Source organism: Lissotriton vulgaris, chromosome 2_1, assembly GCF_964263255.1.
Source record: "Lissotriton vulgaris chromosome 2_1, aLisVul1.2, whole genome shotgun sequence".
Classification (NCBI taxonomy): domain Eukaryota; kingdom Metazoa; phylum Chordata; class Amphibia; order Caudata; family Salamandridae; genus Lissotriton; species Lissotriton vulgaris.
The window spans coordinates 123,648,551-123,671,073 of NC_141687.1; positions in this window are offsets into that span (position 1 = coordinate 123,648,551).

The window sequence follows — 22,523 nt, forward strand, 5'->3', positions numbered from 1 at the left end:
TCACCAGATGAGGGAGTTGATGGAGCGGACTTTCAGAATAAATTCTGAATAAAAGTACGCAGCAATGAAACTCCCATAATTTTAATTTACTAATGAGTGTTGCATGATTTGCATGTTTGTACTGACTCAACCTAGAATAATGTGCACCTACATAAACACGCGGGTTTAATCATTTGTGCTCTTGCCATGTTCGTTATTCTGCTTTGAATAATACATTTACTTTGTCTTTCGTTTCATTGTTCATTAACTGCGGCTGTTTTAAATAATAGCATGTGCATTCTTTAACCCCTTCCATGCTGATGACGAACCCCAGCCGTCATGCACTACGGTGCTCGTGTGCTGATGACGGCAGGGGTTCGTCACGGCCCGCCCCTGTCCGTGCTGTTTACAGCACACCAGGGGAATCGCGGCCGCATCGAAGGGGTTAAAAATGTGCTTTTGTTTATGTTATGTTGTCTCATGTGTTTGTGTTTTGTTTATCTTTTTGTATGCAAAACTAGGTAACATAGACTAATGGGTTAATATTAGTAAAGGGGTGGGTAACAGAATAATTATCATTTCTTAAATTAATTATTGTCTTGTGTTTCCTTGCATACTAGACTCATGCAAAAAGAGGCCTGTGGCCTATTTCTAAAATGGATGCCCGCAGCTCTGTCAAAAGTTGGGCCTTGCACAGCAACGTTTGAATGTGGAAATGTTTTTCTACAATAATTCTTTGAAAGAGGCTCGTAAGCAAGGTTGTGTGGAAGCTGAGGACATTTGATTCAGTTTCTATCGCCAAGGACAGGATATTCAGCGGCAGAAAGGCTTGGACGAAGGAAATCATTTGGTTAATGTTGCAACTCTCGGGAAGCCAGTGACACGTATAAACTATGAACTATGCCGCTCTTGAAGGAACGCGACTTTTGCTATGCGAGAGTCGTATGACTTCATCGGATGATGTCCTGCACCAATCGTGTTATGTCTTGCTCGAATATTTGTATTCTTTTAGTTAGTTTTAGATAGGAAAAAGGTATAAAAATTGTCCCCTTGCTAAGAGCACCGTTCGTTCGTTCCTGTGCTCCAGAGATGCCGTTGGACATTTGATTCACGTAAGATCCATTGAGACTTTACTTTTTCCCTTTAGGTTTCCTTCAGCTAAGATAGAGAAATAGGGCAATAGGGATCTTTTAAATGTTTGAGCATTTCTCATGCTGAGTTTGGTTTGAGCTGACAGTCTAATGTGCCTTTTAAATAAATACATTTGTTTAATTTAAAAAATGCTAATAAAAGAGTTTTTGCTTTAAAAATGCATTCTGCTTAATAATCTATACTACTATTATTAAGAGAGAACTTGCACCTTTTGGCCAGGTAAACTCGGGAACCACAGCACCAATCACAACACCCAATACAGCGTTGGAAAGGGAAGTTGCAGCATAAGGACATAGGCTATGCAGACACCCACCATATACATTTAAAATGTATAGGAACCGTGCCAGCAAAGTAGTCCCTTTTGTGGGCGTGTCTGCATTGTGCTGTGGGTGTGTGCTGGGGGCGTGACAATCGCTGGGGGCATTCCGTCACGAGAGTTGTTTTTTCCTCCCAGGTTCTATACATTCCATATCCCTTTAAATAGTAATTCAGTGGAGGTCCCATTCTCTTAGAACCACCCCAAGCACAGTTATGGGCAAAAATACAACTAAAAGGCCCTGCAAAGCATTATGGGATAAGCTTAGCATAATTTTTAGCATTCATGAAAGGGTTTTAATGTTTTTGAATTTTACTCATCAGGGACATCTTGGGACGACGAGGTGAACTGCAGCTTGATGTATAGTATTTGAAATGCTATTGCATTTGCCTCATCAGAGACATCTAGGGACGGCGAGGTGAACTGCAGCTTGATATATAATATTTTAAATGCTACTGCATTTGCATCATCAGGGACATCTAGGGACATGAGGTGAACTGCAGCTTGATGTGTAATATTTTAAATGCTATTGCATTTGCCTCATCAGGGACATCTAGGGACCATAAGGTGAACTGCAGCTTGATGTATAATATTTTAAATGCTATTGCATTTGCCTCTTGGGGACAACCCAGGAGAACGAGGTGAACTGCAGCTCTTTGTAGAATTATTTGGATACTATAATATTCACTTCCCACTGCTAATCTCGTCCCATAATGGTTTGCAGGGGGTTGATCTCAAAATCATCACCTCTCTCACTGCTTGCTGGAAGCTAATTTCACTTTTGTGAAATGACTATATGCATTTTAGCATGTGGAAATACTTGTTATTTTACCTTGAATATATGAGGTTTCTGTTTTAATAATTGGAAATCTGACGGAACGAAATATTGCAGATTTATTGTACCAAGTTCACGCCAATTCCGCCCACCCCTACTTTAAATACCCCTGCACCCCATAATCATAACCCACCCTTACTCTATAAAATACCCCAACACCCTTAAACACTAACCCATCTTAACCCTATAAATCTACCCTGTTCCCCAAAACCCAAACCTATCCCTAAACCCTAAAAATACCCCTGTACCCCAAAACCAAAACCTAGCCCTGAACCCTATAAATACCCCTGTACCTCAAAACCCAAACATACCCCTGAACCCTAAAAATACCCCTGTACCCCAAAACCCAAACCTACCCCTGAACCCTAAAATACCCCTGTACCCCAAAACCCAAACCTAGCCCATAACCCTTAAAATACCCCTGTACCCCAAAACCCAAACCTACCCCTGAACCCTAAAAATACCCCTGTACCCCAAAACCCAAACCTAGCCCAGAACCCTAAAATACCCCTGTATCCCAAAACTCAAACCTAGCCCTGAACCCTAAAAATACCCCTGTACCCCAAAACCCAAACCTAGCCCTGAACCCTTAAAATACCCCTGTACCCCAAAACCCAAACCTACCTCTGAACCCTAAAAATACCCCTATACCCCAAAACCCAAACCTAGCCCTGAACCCTAAAAATACCCCTGTATCCCATAACCCAAAACTATATCTGAACCATTAAAATACCCAAACACCCCAAAACATATACCTCAGTACCCCAAAACATATACCCCTATACCCATACTTGCCTTATCCAAACATTTTTAAAAAACATGCTTTTACCATTCATGCATTTACAACGAATTTCGTTGTAAATGTATGCGTGGTAAAAGCATATAAAATGTAATGCCATGCGTTATAATGGCATTGCGGAGTCATGGTACTTTCGTAATGAAAGTATGCAGAGTGATGGTATGCGGAAAGAAATTTGCGGAATAATGGGTATTTACCTTCCCCCGTAAGTACATTGGTGGCACGGTGGCCCACATCTCCAGCAGCATACTCATATTTTTTCACCACCAATTGGAAAAATGCACAGGTCTCTCTCATTGATGCCCAGCACCGACATACACTTTTAGACACACCTCCCACCACAAGTTCTAGAATTGGGAACTTTAGAGATGGCCAGCTACGTTAGAATCTCGGCATCAGCTCAACATCCTGTGATTCCAGGCAAATTGCTTTGTCTCCCCGTGCCTACCACAAATCAATGTGTTCTTCTGTAATGTAAATTGTGCTCATGCCATGTTGTCGAGTTCGCGCTATATAATATTGCAAGGAAAATAAAGTAGGGAAACTCGAGTTCACACACTACTGAACGCGCACTCTTAAGTGCATCAGCAGTGCACTGTGAATCGGAGCGTTTCACAGGCCTGTCACAGATAAGAAATGCTATCAAAATGAAATCCTATGAAACAATATACTACTGGCCGGCAGCAATTCATACCCGGACAACGTCGGGACGGGCTGCTAGTAAAGTTAATAAAATAGATTTTGAAATGACAAGCTGGCCTTGTTTGTTTCCTTGAGTTACCATTAGTTAATCCATTGCCTTTGAAGCAGACTTAATTAAATGTATTATATTATGTTTTGATTAATTAGGTCATAAGATTCAGTTGGTCAATTCATGTCTCAGTCATTTATGGGCCTAGTGTTAGATTTATGAATTAGGGTGAGTATCGTGGTGTATGAGACAGAATTTCTCTTGGCCCGCTGGATCACTACTTAAGGTACTTTTGATAGACACTAAAATCAGATGAACAGTCTGTCAACTATTAGCCTACCATTGGACCACCGCTTTCACACTATGCTGTTGAAAAGGTAGGGACGGGGTAAGCAGGAGGGTTGTTCATGATTTCAACAAAGATACCTGCAATTATGAACTAAGATGAAAAGGTCTGCATCATAGGATCTTCACTGATGGTAATAAATGTAGAATACAGTATATGTATAAACAAAATAACCTGTTAAGAGGTTTATGAGGGCAGCCTGTTATACCCTTGTGTAATCTTAGAGTCCGAATTATGCAGCAAGAAAACTACAAAACATGCAGCGTAATGCAGCACATTTGTTTGGCAGATTGCAGCATTATTGTCATTAGGTCGCACCTGTGATGACAGTGTATGCGCTCTCGCTTGTGTGAATATTGTTTACAATTTGTTGGCGTCAGTGTCACATTACTTTGCTGACTTCTAATTGTCCCGTTCATGCCAATTGTCACTTCAGTTCCTTTCTATGGAGCATGAACCAAGCACAGATTTATTCAACTTAATTAGTGCACATCTGCTGCTTGTATTGTGATTGAGATACTATTTGGTCTTTCCCCCCACATCTATCCCTTTACTGTGTTCCTGCCCCTGTCTGATGCTCCCTCCCTCTGCATCTCCTCGTGTTGCTGCCCCCCCCTTGTTGCAGCACACACCCTCTTTCTCGAAACCTCCCTTGTGTTGCTTCCCCCTCCGCCCCTTTTTTCTTTTTAACATTTTCACATCAGCGCTTATTCCTTGAATTTATCATGTTGCACAGTAGCTCTCATTGCTGAGCAACATATAAAAAAACATTGACCAAGCCAACAGGGTTTGTCAGTGCTTCTATTTACGCATGTGAACACTGTCTTAGCAAAGGTTAGTATCAGTTTATAAAATACATTTACCTAAATTCAATATTCATCAATTGATAGATAGCAGTTAACCTTAACAAAGTGTTCCCTTGCGCGACAACACATGTATCAGTGTTTTCAGTACAGTCCGATTCGTTTGAGCTAAAATAATCTTTTTATTTTAAAATATGCAAATTATGCAGAAGGTGATGTGGCAAGTGCTAAATTCCATTACTAATCAGCAAATGCTGCAGTTGCAGAATCACATGTGGTTCTAACTATTTTATGTGTATTTGAAAAGTGCACTATCACCCTACAGTTTATCCTGGTGCTGAGCAGGTGTGTGTACCTAGCCCTGCCTAATGTAGATTGATTAATTGTAAAGCAAGGTGTTCAACTTCTGGTGGAATTCAAGAAGAGAGGAGAATTCTCTGAACTGGAGTGGGAGGTTATTCCACACTTTAGGAGCACTCTAAGAGAACGCCCACCTGTGGTAACTTGAGCCTGATGTCAGCTCATGTGGAATGTGACCATGTCTTATTCCACTGGATTCCTCATGTGGGAAGTTCTAATGAGAATGCTGTACTTTGAACAGAAGGGCCGATGGCCTGACCTATGCGGATGGCTGTGAAGACTCTCCTGTACTACATATCATAATAAACCATCTGCCTCCCTTATTAGCTGCCGCTATCTTGCCTATATGACAGAGTACTCTTTTTAACACCATCCTCCTGATCTTGTTTTGTGTATGTGTGGGATGTGTTCAAGGAGGTTTCTTGCACAGCGGAGGTGCCTGGGTGGTTGGTAGAAGGAGATGCGACTGTTCAGGTAGGTGGGGCCTAAGTTATATAGTGCCTTGAATGTGTAGTGTGAGTGAGGAGTTTGAAATTAGCGTGTTAGTGTATCTCGCTCCAGAGGAGTTCTCTGAGGTGTGGTGTGGTGTGAGTTCTGTTTGAGGGGTTAAGGATGAGTCTGGCTGCCAAGTTTTGCATGGTTTGTAGTCTTTTATTGAGTTGCTGGAGGATCCTAGCATATAGGGTATTCCAGATAGTCCAACTTGCTGGTGACTGGGTGTAAGAGACAGTTTTGCTAGTGGTGCTTGTGAGCCATTTGAAGATCTACCGCAGCATCTTCAGGGTGTGAGGCAAGAAGCAGGATGCAGTGATGGCATCGACTTGTGCAGCCATGTCCAGTTTGCTGTCAATGATGATTCTAAGGCTCGTGACGTGAGTGGGGGTCAGAGTTCAGCCAGCCCCATAGTGAGGTATTCTTGCTGAAGTTCACTACTTCAGTCTTGGTTTTGAGCTTGAGACAGTTGGCTTTCATCCATTTAGCGAATTCAGTCATGCAGACGTGAACTTGTGTTGTAGGTCTTCTCCAAGAGGAAAAGTATGAGTTGTGTGCTGTTGGTGTAGGATTGAATGTTGATGTGTGCCTGGTGGATCATGTATGCATTGATAACTGTGGGGCTGATAAATGACCCTTGGGGCAATTTGCAGATGAGTTTGCAGGCTTCTGAAAAGTAAGGCCACAGGCTGACAGCTTGTGTTGTACCCGTTATGGAGAAGATCCAGCGGAGAGTGGGTCATTGGATGCCTCCTGTAGACTCTTGGTGAGGATGAGATGTGAGACCATGTCAAGTGTTGCAGAGAGATCCAGGAGAATGAGGGCTGACATGTCTCCGCTGTCAAGGATCATGCAAATTTCATCTGTGTAGGGAATAAGTGCAGTTTCTGTACTGCAGATGGGCCTGAATCTGGACTGTGTAATGTCGAAGAGCTGGTGGTTGGTGAGGCATCTGCTGGGTATGTTAGGAGGGAGCTGGGTCTGTATTTGGAAAGTGTGACTTGGTTAGTGGAAGGTTTCTTGAATAGGAGTGCAACAGTGGTATGTTTCCAAGTGTCTGGGAATGTGGCTGAGTCGATAGAGGAATTGACGCTGGGTGTTATTGCTTCGCTGATTGGAAGGAGTTCTTTGGTGTCGGTGTGCTGGGGGCAAGGGTCAGAAGGAGACCCCGAGTGGATGATCTTCGTGGATCCGACTGTGGTGATGGCAGGCCACAATTCCAGGGTTTGTTCTTCGACCGTGATTGAAAGTTGAGTTGTACCAGTGATGGAGTTTGGCTGAGGGGCGAAGTTTGCAGGTGACTTTGTACAGAAAAATTCAGGCAGCTTGTTACAAAGGTCTTGCAAGTGGGTGTTGTTGTTGGAGACAGCAGGAGGTGTGGTGAAATCTTCACTTACATAGAGATGAGATTTATGTGGTACACAAAACATGGGAAAAATTGAGGTAGTAAAAAAGTAAGAGAATGGACAAAAAGGGAATCTGAGTAAGGAGAAGACAATAGTTATAACTACTTATTGAAAAGTAAGAAATGTCCACCTGCAAAAATTCAGTGCAGTAATGTTAAGACTGGAAAGTACTTTGTACCAATGAGAAAGACAGAAGGAGAAGATGAAAGTGTAAGGTGTGTGGAAGGACATTTATTCAGAGATAGTGATTGAATGTGGAGGAAGAGGAACAATTACCTACAGAAATGCCTAGAGTGCTTTGGAAGGAGCAATATGTGTAGTAGAAAGGGAACAAGGTTACAAGAATCACAGTGCTTGAAGTTCCTCAGGAATACATTTTGATAGGAAGTCTTGGAAAATGTGGTCGCTTCTTCAGGATGTGGCATTCTGAAAAGTGAGGACTGAGTTGTCAAAAGATTTACTACTGAAATGAGCAATAATAAAAAAATCACTGGTGTTAACGGTTTGAGTCATAGTTTAGAGCCATTTTGCAATTTGTAACACACAAAAAGGACAAATCTGCTTAGGTGGCCAGATATAAACTCGCAAGTGGAGCTAGTAATAAGGGAAGTGGATTGTGTAAATCATTGAAAGAAATAAAAAATAACTTTATGACCCCTGTCATCCCTACGAGTTGTCCAATTAAACCATTAGAGAGAGGGTGTTGATGTGGTGAATACTATCGAGGCAAAACCAGCAAAGAACATAGTTGTTATAATTGATTGACTGCTGGACCACAAGATCTGCTCCTCCTAAGGCAGTCCTCAAAAAGCTATATTGGGACTGGGTCTCTTGTCAACTAATTGGGAATCCACATCACTGCAATTCGACTGCAGCGTTCCTCAAAATAAAGGATGTGGTTTTATACGAACCCTACATGGACCTAATTACTATGCCAGCGGACAGGGCCCTTTACTTCAAGTTTAGAGTTGGCACCCTCCCGCTAAGAGCAACTGTATCTAAGTGGAAGTCCTATGCTCATTTATCCCCCTTTTGTGCTTGCTGCCCAGCCAGGCCTGAGACGGTGGCACATGTACTTTTTGAGTGCCCAGACTATATCCACCCAAGGAGATACTGGTTGAAACCTCTCTTCAAACGCCTGGGAACACGCATGCATTCGGTGGCTCTCAGAATTTTATTGACTGATACCTCTCCTCTTATAGTTTGTGGTGTCTCTAAATTTTTAAAACGTTCTTGGTTGATTCGTTGCAATAGATTGTCTATTTCGGTTTAATTCCCTTTTAGCTAATTTATTCTAGGGCGATCCCTAAATTTTTACCTATTTTAAAAAACGTATGACATACCTGTATTTTTTGTAAATATTGTTTTTTTAATGTATGTTATGCTTGTAAGATGTCTTTGCATATCGAATAAAGCTTTCAACCGGAACCAACCGATTATTTAACAAGACAACCTGAAATAGGGGAGCTTGACAGTGCAAGCCTGTGATATTGGGAAAACTCCTGAAAATGAACGTTTTTAGTGCAGAGTTAAACCAGGATTATTTATATATCGCAGAGCATTTAAAGATTGCTGGGTTTAGCACCTTCCCTTATAACCAGCTGAAAGAGTATCCCCCTCAAAATAGTTTTTTTTAGCACTATGAAGTGATCAGTGATGTGTTAGTGCTTTACAAAACTCTGTATAACTAAATAACATTTATGAAAGTATTTTTCAGAAGGTAAGGTGATCAGAAACGTATACAGCCTTATTATGAGGATGGTGTGGCTTAATCATACAACTAATATCCAAGTAACTGGTTTTGAACATTTAGGACTTTCAGAATCATGTCCAGAGTGGGATAAGCGGCTACAAGGGGTAGAGCAGTTGAAAGAGTAAATAAAGCATGAAGTAGAAAGAATACTATGTCTCCAAGATGGGGGCAAAAAGAAGAGATGAGAGGGATAAGGATTCAAAAGGGGGTAAAGTAGTCAGAGGAAAGGCACGGTTTAGTAAACAAATGTAAATTTTAGACGTGTATTGCAACTGTATGGAACAGTAATAGCAGAGTTTTCAGTCAGAGCAGAGTACCCCCATGCAATATAGGGAATTATGAATAAGGAAGTATAGTAGGTAAGGAAAAGAAGTGGCAGAGTGGGATATTTGGAAATGTAGTTGTGAATGCGGACAATGGCCTTGAAGAATCTGATGAGGGACAGGGTTAGTAAAAGTGAAGAGGAGGAGTTTGTTTTAATTCATTTGGATGTTTGTTGTATAGTGTCTTGTCTGTTTTGTTTTATGAAGCCCTACTGTGTCATTGCCTACATCAGTTCACTGAAACATAATCATCAGTTGTATGTGTGTTTCTCATTGAACTATCTCTATTTCACAACTGCTATGCAATCTCAGTTTAGCAGTGTCCAACATAGGGCACAGCGGATCAGATCTATGCTGAGGATAACCAGAGACTATGAAAAATATTTAAATTTATAATAATTGGATGCAAAATTATTTTATGCGAAGAGTCTGAAAATTAAGCATGTATCTCCGCTGTTAGGACCATCAGTGGCTCTCCTATTTATTCGCTGGGCTCTTTGTTGGTTAATAATTCTTGCTACACTGTATCATTATATGATTTGTATGGACACCCTTTGCTCGGTAAGGTGGATTACAAATTGATGACATAAGGGAAAAACTATAATGTGGCTGATGCCCCATTAAACCCTTCCAAGCTGATGACGGCCCCCGGCCGTCATGCATCACGGTGGGCGTGTGCTGATGACGGCTGGGGGCCGTCATAAACCCGCCCACTCATTAAAAGTGCCGCACTGGCGCAGAATCGCGCCCGCGCCCAAGGGGTTAATGGCATAAATCCTCCCAGCAGAATGTATCTTTTAATGGACTCATTAGGTCCTCTTCTGTCTCAGCTAGGCAGTTTTATGCATGTATGTCGGAGAGAGGACCTGGTGTCTCGCTCCCACTGCTCCCTGAGCAGTACTAGATTTGTTTTTTTAGCACTGTTTAACACTTATAAAATCCTACAGTGTGCGGGGATATCATCGCTCATGGGAGGAAATGAGAGCTGCAGAATTACAGTTTGTGAACAGAGATAATTCCCTTGGTTCCTGATGAGACATTTAATAAGGAGAATGCTATGAAAAATGTGATAGAAAGTTTGTCATTGACACAGTGTAACAAGCATTGGAGGAAGCTGGAGGGCAGGGGGAGATTGGGTCACAGGGGAGATCACAAAATCTGTTGGGTTGAATATAAAGTTATTGGCACAGGAAGTACTGGGATACTATGTAGGAACAAAATGAAGTTAGGGGATGGGCTAAAAGCCACGCAGAATGGATTGGGATTTCCAGCATAGCTACAATGTCCAGTGACAGAAACAGTAGTTCAGAGAGCATCTTAAACATACAGGGATGCAACAACATAGAATAGAGCCATTTCCAAGACTGAGTCTTGTGGTAGTTATTTATTTTGAATAGAGATGATTTGATCCCCGGCACTGGAATTAGGACTCAAGTGTAATTTTCTTTGTTATCCGGGATTTCTACAATCAGACATCAAGCTGTACCAACCTACAGGCCAGCAGACCAATGCTGGCAGGTATTTCCATCAACCAAACGAAATTCATAGGGGAGTGTAAGTGCAAGTTGTAGAACACATATGTTCTGTTTACATCCCCACCCTTCTCTTTTCTGGTGTTCTTGCGCATACATATGTTCAAATTTGCAGTGTGGCACACAATGGGTTATATAAACAAAAACCACACTGCAATGTATGGGGAAAGTCCCTTCTGTTTCCATGAAGATACAATGTCAAGTGTAAGAGTGCCAAGAGTCAATTCCTTGGTAGATTCTCTTTATTGTGGAATCTACTGCACCTCTGTATAAATCTGATGAAACTAACTACCCGTGGCTCTGCAAGTACCTCTTTATCACGTTTCCGGAACCACCTCAGCATTTATAAATATACATCAAGTTCACTTTTAAACTTTTTGGGGAAGATTGGAAGATATGCCTCGGCCTCCATAACAATGTAATGGTAGACTGGCCGGGTACCTGGCCTGTCATCAATATATGAGCTTGTGTGTGTTATGTTTCAGTACATGTTCCTGTATTTCTCAGTGGTAGGTGTTTTGGTCCTTTGTAGGGCTTTGTATTTACTCTGTGACCACTTTTGGGAAGTGTCAGTCCACCTTTCACCTGTAACCTAATCCTTCTTGGAATGGCAGGCTTAGTGTTCCTTATCAGGCTCTGTTCCAGATCAGACTCTGCCAAAAGGACAAATATAGGTTAGTCCTTTCCCTTAAAGATTTAGGGAGCCAATATAGTTGAATAAACGTGTAATCAAGGTAGCATATTATTTTATAGACAACGCCTTGACCATCTGTTATGCTCAACTGACAAGCACTTTAGCTGCACCTTTAAGGAAGCCGAATGCGCATCACCACTGGGGGCAAGCGGCTAGCCCGAGTCAATAAATAGGGTGACCGACCACAATTCTCTCAAACTCACAGCACCCACTTTTTCTCGACCTGGTCTTTGTGTGATAGTCTAATGTGTTCTGAGTAATGTAGTTTTGTTTATTTGCTAATTAGACTAACACTCCTGAAATGAAGGCTTTGTAGGTGGTAAGTACAGGACTGGAGACAGTGCTAATAATGATTATAATGTTAGCTGTCAGAAAGCTGAAAGAGCATCCTCCGATACAAGTTCTTTTGATTCTGGAGTGGATGCTAGGAATGCATCAGCTGATCTCAGGTTTCTTTAGGGGAGTAGGATGTAACCAGAGAATACGGGTAGCTGGGCCATCTACCATTGAGGATTCTATGTTAAGAGCAGAAGGTTTTAAATGAGACCCGTTCTTTCAGGGGAAGCCAATGCAATTTTTCCAGAGCAGGAGGTGAGGGGGACCGTCTAGGCAGATTAAGTAGCAGGCGTGCTGCAAAGTTCTGCACCTGCTGGAGTCTCACATGTAGTGCCTGAGATAGTACAGTACACTACTCCGGAATGGACACAATAAAAGACTGGACCACTGTCTTCCTAGCTGCGTCAGGCAAGAAGGCAATGATTTTTGCATGTATTTTAAGATCCCAAAGCATTGTCTCGCTAGGCTCGTGATTTGCTTGTCAAATGATAATCTTGAGTCAAACCAGCAGCCTACGTTTTTTACTTTGGACTTGGGAACAGGAAGGGGGCTGAGCGTACCAGGCCACCGAGCCATCGACCGAATAGAAGGCTGTTTACTGAGGATGAGAGCCTCAGTTTTACCAGAGTTAAGCTTGAGACAACTGAAGCTCATCCATTTCGCTACCTCTGACCAGCAGGTGCTGAGCAGCGCCGCACAGTTGGCTGAGTTGTGGGAGATAGTAACTCAACGTATGGCATATAATGACATGGAGTGAGTTGGTCACCCTATCAACCCACATCGCTAACCTTTCATTTCTGTGATGATTCGATCGACCAACAGTGAGTCGTTTTACCCTCCAATAAAGAGCCCATAACTGACAACAGTGCTGGCACATGTGGTGAAATAAACAACACATAAGAACCCTTAGGCCTATATAGTTAGAAGAGTACTATTGAAGAGTCCCTTTCAAAGGACGGTTTTCCTCACTCACCCGAAGGTGGCATGCTTCATCATAGGATAACCTCCTGGACACATTAACCTAGTCATGATGCGGGTTACAACCCCCTCTCTAAGAGTGAGGAGCTCAGGGATGTTTTATTTGTCTGTTAGAGGTATACTAAATACCTTAACTGAGCCGGGTGTAGTGAGGGTAGAAAAAAAAACATAAATAATGATAAATGTGAGTTAAAACTAGTTCAAGGGTATGTGATAAACTTTATTAGTGCGTCTCTCAACCAGGATCAAAAACTAGCTATAAAAGGAGTGATTAGAACCTGTCAGAGGGTGCAATATAGGTCAACATGTTTCAGCCTAGTGCCCCTCTTAAGAGGTGTGGTGGCCTTCTTCAGGACCTCATGAGTGTTACTACAGGGTGTGCGTAACCAAAAAATGATGTGACACAAAGGAAAAATATACAGAACCAGTGGTTGGATTGGTAGTCCACTCAATCTGGGGTACACTAAGAGTATTGCCAGTGAAAGTCAGGCAACCTACCCCTACCTAACCGCCACATTAACACAAATTGTGCAGAGGAAGTTACTTCCTTCCTCTGTGCAATTCGCTCCACCCAACCTTGAGTATATAAGGACTCAATGCCACCTTGAGTTTTGCACCAAAGTTAAATTAACAAAATTACAAAATAATTTTGCTCCGGGTGAAGTAGAAATTTTTCAGAGGGATTTTCATTATACTGAGTAGTGTCAATCAATCATAGCATTTGTAAAGCGCACTACTTCACCCGTGAAGGTCTCAAGGCACTGGGGGGTGGGGGTGCTACTACTGCTCGAAAAACCAGGTCTTGAGTAGCCTTCTGAAGGTAAGTAGGTCCAGGGTCTGCTGTAGGAGGATGGAGAGGGTGTTCCAGGTTTTGGCAGCGAGGTGGGAGAACGATCTGCTGCCGGTGGTCGCTCTTTGGATGCGTGGGACGGTGGCGAGGTCGGCGGAGCTGGTGGTTCGGGGTGTAGAAGGTGAGTCGTCTATTGAGATATGTCGGTCCGGTGTTGTGGAGTGCTTTGCGTGCTTGGATGAGAAGCTTAAAGGTGATCCTCTTGTTGACGGGGAGCCAGTGCAGGTCTTTGAGGTAGGGTGTGATGTGATGTGGCTGCGGCAGGGGATGTCGAGGATCAAGCGTGCGGAGGCGTTCTTGATTTATGTCCCTTTCATTGGAGCTTAAGGTATTTCTTATTCAGGATACTTCTATTCCCCCAACCAAGTTATTCCTTAAGTGTAAGCACCAAGGGGAATAAATTCCCCATTTCTGTATTTCAAATTGGTTCACAAAAAATTAATCATAGTAAATCTGAATGTATTTTAGATCTAAAATCACTTGGTCCTCTTTTCACCCTAATATAGCCACAGTTCAGAATATACCATGATAAACCCTGCCTACTGTCCAGTACATTGACATAGTTTATATGTTGTACCTTATTTTAACTACTCCTCTTGCTTACTTATTTTCTGATCAATTTTGAGTAGGCCCTCACTCACTGGGCCCTGCTGCACGTTGAACTACCGCTATACTTCTTGTGGCTGTAAGGACACAGTGGCACTGGGACTTGGCCAGAACATGGGCAGAGCAGGTTTACTAGGAGGTGATCATCCAAGTAGAAAATATAGGGGCTTCAACAGGACCTACAGGACAATAAATACACGAGTGAGGCACTTTTTAACCAACAAGGAAACCCAGCAAAGCACTTGTATCCTAAATTGATTCCATCTCTTCACTTCATCAACGTTTATCTGCCATGAACACAATCACCCAGTTGTAATCCTTTGTAGATCATTGGCACAAGGAAGAATGAATCACATCAGACTGAACAAGACCACACAGATCACTTGAACTTACGAAGAATATCAAACAATACTTGTTATGGTTTGGGGCAGTTTATAGTCACATCAGCCTCAAGTTATTCAAAGCTCTAATTTCAGTTTTCAAAACTTTCAAGGCTTTTAATCTGATTCAGTAGGGACCCCGCTCTTCATGCGCCCGCCGGGCGGCAAACCCTGCGACCGCCACAGGCGGCCTAACAGCTAGCTAAGCCACTGGAGAACACATTGTATGAAAGTCAATGGTGGCGGGAGGGAGGGAGAGAGAGAATACACCCTGTGGGGATCGGCTTGTTCCTCATTGCAGAACCAGGGAAACACTATCTATGTGAGGACCCGTGCCTTATGAGGACCGGTCCCAGGGATGTGTTTGGATACTTTTGATCGAGTGTATCAAAAAAACTAAAAGTGCAGTTAGACATGCTTCATTGCGTTATATAACCTGCCCTACTATCACAGCGCGCATGGAGTTAGAACAGGAATTACACACTTCATTACAGTCAATGGCCGGTCCTCAGAAGTATAGGTATGTGATGCTGTATGTGTCTGTTTGTCTGTCTATAGTTTCTCGAACCTTGCTAATTGCATGTTGTGTCTTCGGTTAAAATCCAAGAACTTCTTGCAGGTTTTCAGTCTCAGCATCTCGTCCCAGAGTTTTGCCTTTTAAGGGCCATGCAGTGGCAAGCTTGAAATATATTTAGTTTAGTTCAAATATACAGAGATTCCCTAGTTCAATGCTTGAATAAACTGTTCCAGCTTGTGATTTTGCTTTGCATTCTGGGATCTGTCGCCCTACTTATTCCATAAAAACTTATAAATAGGTAATCACCAGAGGAGCGAACATAACAAAGCCCACCACTACATCTCTCAAGTGATAGCTTTAAATATAGCAAAGAGGACTGCTGCCCCCTGCGCGCGCTGATTCGTTAAATGAAAGCCCTGGCCCTAAACATGTTACCCTGGTGCCCAGCATCCCTGCACACGCAGGCCACAGGATACACACGGGATACTACTGCGGCCTTCACAACCCCACACCCCACAGTACTTCCGCGCAGGCGGATAATGCACTGCTGCGGCCACTTAAAGATTTATCAGTCAACGCAATAAAAGTAATCCCCGGGCAGATAAATCCGCGCCTGCCGACGTGCCCTCTATTCTTTACCTCTCCTGGTATTGATTTCTGTCCGGGAGATTTAAAGCTCTCAATTTGTTTTACGAGACACATGTCGAAGAGTTGACAAGCACGGGGGCCGCGATGGATTTCCGGCCGCGCGGGCTCTCACGGGCACGAGAGTATTTCTCTTCCCAACTGCCTCTGTTGTTGGAGCGGGAGGACAGGAGTATTCTGGATTCCTATTGGCAGGAGCCGAGGATGGATAAGTGGAGCTCCTGAGGCAGGCACGTGATTGGCTGTCATGCTCAGAGGAGGGCAGGTGTCATGGGGATAGGCCTGTGGAGAGATTTTATGTTGTTAGCATTTTGTAACAGTGAAAGCTGAAATAAATTCTACACTACCACAGAGAAATCGACCAAAATCCCAACTTCCATGTGGTACAAACAAAACCTAGAGTCCAGTAGGAACATGTTTGGCTATCCAGTGAGGGAGGCCATGGGTATTTGTAAACGAAAGTACACATTAAAGGTGTTGCATCCTAGAACAATTTACTTTCCCAGGAACATGTGTGAGTAGCTCACCCTACCACATTATGAGGTTGCATTGTGGATAGAGTGATAAGATATTGAGAAGCAAAAACCGTGACTGGCCAGACATAAAAGTAGGACTAACACCTTTAGTCTTACTGGCCTAGCCTGGTTTTTGCATAGCCGTATAAATATAAATTTACAAGGCTACATTTATGTAGCATTAGCTATGACAGGCAGGACCTCCTCCCCGTTCTGCCTCCCCTGTGCTGAGAGCGTGCATCCGATTTCCTCCTGTGCTGCCTGAAATAAACAGATAATCCACGACAGCTTCAACTCCTCACACTCCCAGACCGCAACACACCACCCCCCGAACGCCAGCTGCACCAAAAAGCTGACCTCCTGGACCCTCGTCAATGACGAAGAGACTCGAAAGATCATGAACTCAATCCACTCGGGCTCTCCATCAGACCCCTACTACCCACACCACGTCTTCAACAAAGCTGAAGCAACCATCTCACCCCAACTGCGAAAAATCATCAACATCTCCTTCGATACCGCGACATTCCCGGAAAGCTGGAAGCACGCCGAAATCAACGCACTCCTCAAAAAAACGAAAGTGGGCCCCAAAGACCTCAAGAACTTCCGGCCCATCTCCCTGCTCCCCTTCCCGGCAAAGGTCATCGAGAAAATCACCAACATGCAGCTGACCCAGCACCTCGAAGACAACAGCATCCTAGACCCGTCCCGGATTCAGACTCAACCACAGCACCGAGACTGCCCTTATAGCCGCCACAGACGACATCAGATGCCCGCTGGACAACCGCAAAACCACAGCCCTTATCCTCCTGGACCTATCAGCCGCCTTCGACACGGTCTGCCACTGCACACTCAGAACACGCCTCCAAGAACCTGGAATCCAGAAGAAGGCCCTCGACTGGACCACGTCCTTCCTCTCCGGCAGAACCCAGAGAGTCCGGCTCCCGCCCTACCGCTCCGAAGCCACCAACATCATCTGCGGCGTACCCCAAGGCTCTTCCCTCAGCCCGACCTTGTTCAATGTCTACATGGCCCCCCTGGCACGAGTGGCCCGCCAGCACAACCTGAACATCATCTCCTACGCTGACGACACCCAGCTCATCCTCATCCTCACCAAGGACCCGCACACAGCCAAAACCAACCTCTGCGAGGGAATGAAGGCCGTCGCCTAATGGATGAGAAGCAGCCGTCTGAAGCTGAACTCGGACAAGACGGAGGTCCTCATCCTATGGCCGCCTCCTCAGCCTGGAACGATTCCTGGTGGCCGACCCCACTGGGAGCAGCTCCGACACCCACGGACCACGCACGCAACCTAGGATTCATCCTCAACTCCTCCCTCTCCATATCGAAGCACGTCAACGCCATCTCCTCCTCCTGCTACAACACCCTCCGCATGCTCCGCAGGATCTACAAGTGGATCCCAACCGAAACAAGAAGAACAATTACCCAGGCCCTCGTCAGCAGCCGGCTGGACTACGGCAATGCACTCTACGCAGGAATCCCAGCCAAACACCTGCAACGACTACAACGCATCCAGAACGCCTCAGCCCGATTAATCCTCAACGTTCCTCGCCGCAGCCACATCTCCTCCCACCTGAGAGACTTGCACTGGCTCCCTGTAAACAAATGGATCACCTTCAAACTCCTCACCCACTCACACAAAGCACTTCACAACACCGGACCAGCCTACCTGAACAACAGACTCATCTTCTACACCCCCGCCCGCCAGCTCCGCTCCGCCGGACTCGCCCTCGCCGCCGTCCCGTGCATCCAACGAACCCCCTCCGGTGGCAGATCCTTCTATTTCCTCGCCGCCAAGACCTGGGACACCCTCCCCACCCATCTACAATAGACCCAAGACCTGCTCACCTTCATAAGGCTCCTCAAGACCTGCCTCTTCGAGCAGTAGCAGCTCCCCCACCACCCCCCCCGACCCTCAGCGCCTTGAGACCCTCACGGGTAAGTAGAGCGCTTTACAAATTCCTGATTGATTGATTGATAAATGACTTACATTATTGCAATCTTTAGAGGCACCTGTCAAAAGAATTGCATACTTTACAACAGGAGGGTCCCCTTGCAAAGTACACAGAGGGCTCCCCTTTGGGCCTCACTCAGGAGTGTTCGACCAAGGTATTGTTCTGAGGGGGCCTCCAGGAGCTCGGGGGCACCGCACTCTGCAGGGGCCTTTGTTACGCCACTGCTTTACAATTCTTATTTGAAGGATGACTTCACCTTTGTCCCAAAAACCGAGACAAGTATCCTTACTATTGTAATTCAGGACGATATTGAGGACATACTGTTGTTCCTCATTAATGCGGGAAATATGATATATGTGTATGTAATATGTGAAAGATAACCGAGGACATTCTGTTAGTAACTCTACTGTGCGGGACATATATGTAATTCTGCAATCAAGGAAAGACTTTGTTGGGGAGAAAACGGAAAAATTGGCTGAAGACTGCATTGGTTGATATGTAACTGTTTTATTTTATCCTGAACAGCTGGAAATAAAGTGTTAAAAAAAACCGAGACAAGTATTTAAAATTAAGAAAAGTGTCAGGACTCCAACACAGTCCTCTGAAAACCGGGCCTGTACGGAGAAATTAAGGTCATCTGGTCACCCTAATTCTGAAACTTGGAGGAGGGGTTATCCCTTTGCAAAATAAGAACTACAAGTGCTAGAATTCGAAGAAAAATCTAGAGTGAATGAGCTACTCACACTAGATCTGGGAAACAAGAGCGTGCTCAGGCTTCTGATTTTTCTGGGTCACCTACGTGGAATTAGAGCTACAGAGCAAGGAGTAGTACCCTATTACAATAAGGTGAGACCCAGGGTGGTGCATCCTAATATATATGCACACATGAGCGGAATGACAGTATTGTGCATGGCTCGTGTGCAGTGCAAGCATTTCACCACTATAGTCTCACCCCATCATTTCCACTATAAAGTCCTTTGATGCTATTTGAGTCAGTGAACAGGGTGCTTTCTACACAAGAACCAAAAAATGTGCCATTATCTCCTTTATGATGTGCTCTGCTGGTGTGGTCAACAGTCCCGACCGGGACATTCAACGAGGACCTTATTTTGAGCGAATTAGCATCAATGAGACCTCTACAGACATCAGTCTACTCACTCTGGGAGCCACGCAGCCCTAGTGATTCAACACACAAGAAGTATGAGGTAGAAGGGCAGGGTATCACTAGGCTTGTTATTCTCCTGTAGGTTCTCACGGCTACCCTCGTCCGGGATCCCATAGTTACACTATTTTAGGGGCAAATCCAGTGGCTAGGGGAAGAGTAACATCTTTTACAAGAGGTGGTTTAGGACTCTAAGCAGCCATCAAAAAACACTCCCTCCCCTTCTGTGAGTAATGCAATGCAACAGTTGGTCTAACCATGTGAGGTTGAGACACTGAGGCTCGCACTTGGCATCCCACATAGACAGGCACAACACCACCCTCGACAAATTGGGAATGGCACGGTCCCAGCACCTAACATGCTCATGGTTGGTGGCACTAGTCAAGTTCTGCATGTCTAGTCCACTTACTGTTCTCCGTCCCTTCTTCGTCAGCTGCCAGATTCGTGGCCATCCAAGTCTCAGTGGTGGTCAGATGGGATAAGACTACCTTAAGATATAACACACTACCACCTAGGATATGTCTAGTGACAAGTTAGGCATAGTCCTCATCAGTTCCTGTCTTACCATGGGGTATCCCCCTAGATGAGGAGCTAGGGGAAGTTACTCTAGTGCTCTTATTAGACCCTTTATCTGTGATTTTCACAATAACATTCCAGCACAAATAGGCTCCAGACATTCCATCCACACATATGACCAATCAGTCAGTGGCATCTTTCACATTGCCAGCCTGGCTATGTCCATGTAGGCCATTCCGACCAATCGGCCCCATTGCTAAGCGATACCTATGATTTGTTTGAACCACACTAGACAGTGTGCAGCACTTGTACCAATGAAGTACTGGGTGCTAGTCCACTTAGACCTCTTTGTGGCCTTCGGCACAGATGATCACCCTCTTCTGATCCACTTGCTAAGAACTGTTTTGAGGGTCTGGGCACCTCCCTTGCTTACTTTTATTTGCTGCTACACCAATTGAATGAAATTAGTCAAATTTAGTTCAGATTATTGGGGTTAGGCTGTGGGAACTGCTGGATTCTTCACTTCCAGTAGGACTGTTTAATATCTACTTAAATCATTTGATGAACCATATTAGATGGTGATTCAAGGATTCTTCCTCTTAATATTTTTTGGGGGGGAGTTTTAAATAGCGCTGACCTGACCCGGGGGTATCGGAGCACTTTACAACAGTGTTTCATGATAGTTACATAGTAGAGCAGTCTTAAACATAAAGTTCGGCAGTCCAAGAGTGCTGAGGCTTCTTGAGGTAGTGGTTGAGTCCTGAGGTAGCCTAGTTGAATGCTATATTGAGGTAGTCCAAAAATCTTGAGACAACTTAATTTTATTGCACATTTGTCTTGAAGCGGGCTGAGGTGGATCTGAGCGATGTAGAGTCAGAGACCACCGGCGTCAGGGATAGGGTTGGGGCGGCGGCTATTCATTCGGAAGGGAGCGGTTGAGGAGGAGGGCTTTTAGGTGTTTTTTTAATTTTGTGAAGGACGGTATAGTTCTGATATCTGCTGGGATGGAGTTCCAGATTTTTGGCGCGTTTCCAGCAAATGACCTTGCGGCGGTTTTATGTTTGCGTGTTCTCAAGGGGATGAGAAGGAGGGAGTTCGAGCTCCTGAGGTTTCTTGTCTGCCCGGCCCTCTTGAGTTTGGCGGCCATATAGTCCGGTTTTCCAGTGTGAAGGGCTTTGTGCGTGAGGCAGGCCGTTCTAAAATTAGCTCGCTGTTCAACTGGGAGCCATTTTAGTGACCATTCTGGCTGCTGCGTTGAGGGTTGTTTTGAGGGAAGCCAGGTTGGATTTTGTGGTGCCGGTTAAGGTTGCGTTGCCATAGTTGAGTCTGGATAGTACCAGTGATTGTTTGGCTTGTTTGAGGTCTTCAATAGGGATGAATAGTTTAATTTTGTAGAGAAGCTTTAGGTTGAGACAGTCTTTGAAGAGTTTTTGATGTAGTTGGTCATTTCCAGTTTAGGCTAAAGTGATTCCTAGGGATTTTACGGAGTTAGCCATGGTGAGATTACAGTTTAGAGCATCCATAGCTTTAAGCCATCCCCCGATTTGTGGGTTCTCTTCTTTGTTGGAGATGAGGAGGATCTCTGTTTTGTCCTGATTGAGTTTTAAGTGATTTTGGGACAGCCAGCGTTAAATTTCTTTTAGAGTGTTGTTAAGTCTGAGGATGTCGTTTGGGGAGGAGGTTTCTAGGTAGATCTGGGTGTCTTCGGCGTATAGGTGGAAGTTAATATTCTCCTTTTTGAGTATGGTGGTGAGGGGTACGTGTATATGTTTAACAATTGTGGTGAGAGCACTGAGCCTTGGGGCACACCTCTGCTGACGGGGGGGAGGTGGGAGGTAAAGTTATGGAGGAAAGAGGTGAACCAGTGGAGGACCTTCTCATCGGTACCTACCCTTTTTTGTAGGGCCTTGATGAGAAGTTGGTATACAACGTTAGAGAATAACACTAATCTTCCTGGAATTTTTACGGATTCAGTTATGAGGCGATGGGTCCGATGTGGAATTTCACAGTTCGGCTCATTATATGATTCTATGGGTTTTTGTTCCTTTGAATCCCTAAAAACCAAATATGGGTTAGACTCCCACTACTTTTTCAAATATCTGCAGATCAGGGATTTCATCTTAAAAAAGGGGGGTGGCAGTGGTTGTTTTAAGAAAACTCTAGCAATCGATACTGTGGTTAGATCAGAAATGGTTAAAATTGGAGATATCTATAAAGACTTAACTGCAGCTTTACCAGATGACGTGGATAAACATGCATGTAAATGGCAAAAAAAATAGCTATTACAGAGGAACTTGCTCGTAAAGCATTAGAATTGTCCAGCTCTATATTAATGTCCACAAAGCTACAAGCCCAATTCTACAAAACCTTTTTCCGACTCTATTACACCCCTAAAAATATATCCAAATGGTGCGAGGGTAAAGGTACACTTTGCCCTAGATGTGCTATGCCCAAGGCTGATTTGATACATATGCTGGCCACATGTCACACATTAGATACGATTAAACGAGAAATCTCTATTTTCCTATCTGGAATTTTAGAGACTAATATAGAGATTACCACAG